Source organism: Octopus bimaculoides, chromosome 3, assembly GCF_001194135.2.
Source record: "Octopus bimaculoides isolate UCB-OBI-ISO-001 chromosome 3, ASM119413v2, whole genome shotgun sequence".
In the NCBI taxonomy this organism is placed as follows: domain Eukaryota; kingdom Metazoa; phylum Mollusca; class Cephalopoda; order Octopoda; family Octopodidae; genus Octopus; species Octopus bimaculoides.
The window spans coordinates 69,074,770-69,077,943 of NC_068983.1; the positions used below are offsets into that span (position 1 = coordinate 69,074,770).

The 3,174-nt window shown below is 37.0% G+C and overlaps 1 long non-coding RNA gene across 2 annotated transcripts in view; it reads right to left on the minus strand.

Annotated features, from left to right (window-relative positions):
- The window catches only part of LOC128247293 (uncharacterized), a 135,406-nt gene that overhangs the window by 17,477 nt on the left and 114,755 nt on the right, over positions 1-3,174 (minus strand). The window contains exon 4 of one of the 2 annotated variants that reach the window (XR_008263665.1): positions 2,865-2,934. This is a non-coding gene — a long non-coding RNA (uncharacterized LOC128247293). Of the gene's footprint in view, positions 1-149; positions 2,935-3,174 lie in introns of those variants that run through there. The other variant, XR_008263664.1, reaches the window with a different exon arrangement.

Below are 3,174 nucleotides of genomic sequence, written 5' to 3' on the forward strand. Positions count from 1 at the left end.
ATATATATATATTGTTTATGCATGCGTATTTTATGCATTTGTGTTTGCATGTATGTATTGTGTGTGTGTGTGTGTGTGTGTGTGTGTGTGTGTATGTGTGTGTATTATATATATACACACACATTCATAGAAACCCATATGTGTTCATATAGTCATAAATAGACATATTTGTTCACAACCGAACACGCACAACCACATACGCACACATACCCAAACTCATATATGTATAAAAATATTTTTATTCTCAACATAAAAACATATGTATGAATATATCTACATGTGAGAGAGAGAGAGAGAGAGAGAGAGAGAAAGAGGGGGAAAGAGAGTGTGGGGGAGACAATAAATTAGAAAGAGAGTGGAGTAAAGAGAAGGGGAGGAGAAACAAAGATATGAAAGCAAAATATTTTAAGTACGAAGCATAATTTCTTTAGCATAAGCTTATTTCTCTTTGAATGTTTCAAGTGTCACGTGAGTAACGTATGTCACCATTGGGAGACACATGTTAGTGAGGTGGCTCTAGTTACCCTTTCTCCCCTCCTCCCCTTCCTCCTCACTTTTTTTTTCTCCAACATACACTCAAGAATTATTGAATGTTATTATTGTAAGGTAGAAGTTTAATCTTTGTTAAAATTAAATAATAATTTAGTTCTAACTGTGGCATTTTAAATGAACACACTACAACTCTTTTGTATACAAACGCTTTTGCATACAAACACAAACAGACGCGGGAGCGCACTTATACAGTTCCTACCCCAAATACTGACAGACAGACAGACAAACACACAGACAGACACACACACACACACGTATCGGTCCGCTTTCAATCCTGCTTCGTGACATCTTGGGTAAACGCCGTTATCTATAGCCTCATGCAGACTCACTTTGTGAGTGAAATTGGGTAAACGGAAACTGTACGGAAGCCTGTTGACTAGATTGTTCTGTAATTACAAAAAATGTAAAAGAGGAAGAAAAATAGAAACAGTACAGTGTTGACATAACATGTGTCACACTGATTTTTCTAGCAACCGAGGTAGCGAGTTTGGCGGAGTCGTTAACATGCCCTAGCAGTATTTCGTCCATTTTTACGTTCTGAGTTTAAATTCCGCCGACTTTGCCTTTGATCCTTTCGGAGTCGATAAAATAAGTAGCAGTTGAGCACTGGAGTCGATGTAATCGACTATCCCTCTCTCGAAATTGCTGGCCTTGTGTCAAAATTTGAAATCGGTATGCATATATACATGAGCGTGTAAATATATATATATGGTCATCCCATAAATAATTCGGGTTTTTTCAATTGCCTGAACTAAAAGTCAGAGGGGGACGGGATAAACTACCTGCATCAACTTTTTTTTAGTGCAAGTTTTGAAGAATAGTTCGATTTTAACAGTTATTTTTTCAAAGCTATAATGGAAGTAACAAAGGAGCATATTCGGCAGATTTTGCTTTATAAATTCAATAAAGGCAACAATGCAATGGAAAGTGCGAAGAATATTAATGCAGTGTATGGGGATTGGACAATAAATGTAAGCCAGTGTCAACGGTGGTTCAGAAATTCCGAGCCAGAAACTACAGCCTAAAAGACGAGCTTCGTCCTGGAAGATCTGTAGAACTCGACGAGGACATCTTGCAAACCCTGGTGGAACAAAATCCCATTGTAACCGTTGAGGAACTAGCAGAGAAGCTTGGATTTTGTCATTCAACCATTCATCAACAACTGGGTGCCATCGGAAAAGTCATCAAAATGGGTCAATAGCTTCTTCACAAACTTTCCGAGTCTAATCGCGCGCAGATAGTGAATGTGTGCTCTTCTTTGTTGTCACATCTCACAAATGAACCTTTTTTGGAATGAGTAGAGACTGGTGACGAAAAATGGGTTCTATATAAAAAGGTCAAGCGCCGAAGTCAGTGGGTAGGGAAAGGAGAAACACCTGCATCTGAGGCTAAAGAAGATCTTCACCCACGTAAGGTGTTGTTATCTGTTTGGTGGGATATGAAAGGTTTAGTCCACTTTCAACGTTTAAACCCAAACCAAATGATAACAAAGGAGATCTACTGTGAGCAACTTGAGCGGCTTAAGTTAGCGCAAAAAGAAAAACGACCATCTTTGGTTTCAAGACGAAAGGTGTTCTTCCATCAGGATAATGCTCGGCCACATACAGCGAGGATGGCATTCCAAAGGCTGAAGCAGTTTGAATGGGAAACGATTCCCCACCCACCATATTCGCCAGATATTGTCCCATCTGATTATCATTTATTTCGCAGTCTTCAAAATCATTTGGACGGAAAAAATATGAAATCTGTAGATGAGGTCAGAACAGTACTGAAGGAGTATTTTTCATCACGGACAAGTGAATTTTGGAAGAGGGGCCTTGCAAGTCCGCTAGGTAGTTGGAAGAGCATTGTAGAAAATGAAGGAAAGTATATTTTAGATTTAAAAAGAACTTTGTTTATCTTAATTTTGAAAAATAAAAGAAGTATAAAAAACTGCATAATTTATGGGTTGACCCAATATATATATACACACACACACACACATATCTTTTATTTGTTTCAGTTATTAGACTGTGGAAGTGCTGGGACACCACCTTGAAGAGGTTAGTCGAGCAAATCGACTCTAATACTTATTTACTAGCAGTTTATTTCAATACGCCAGGAAGGATGAAAGTAAAAACCTAACCGTGGAAATATTTGACCTAATAACGTACATAACTGTAACTAAATATTGGCAAGACAGCAATTAGTTTGTCTGATACTCTAACGATTCTGCCAATTTACCGTCAGTAAATTGTTAGGTGATGTGTAGACTTAAATAGGTGCATCGTAATATATACCATAAATAATTAAATAAATGTTATGCGACTTACTTTGCTGTTTATTGTTTTGAAGTGTCAAGAATCGCCAGATCTCAATTCGGAATATTCAAATGCCATCTTACTGAAATAAATAAATAAATAGATAAATAAATAAACAAACTGATGTTTGTGCATGCATGTGTGTGTTTGTGCACACACACACACACATATATATGTATGTATATATATATATATATATATATAGTGAATCCAAACAAAGAAGAGCAAACATGAAAAAACAACAACGCGAGGACGTGGTACAAGTAATGTATTATCAGACGCTCAGGAAAGGAAAGAAAGAGGATATATATATATATATATA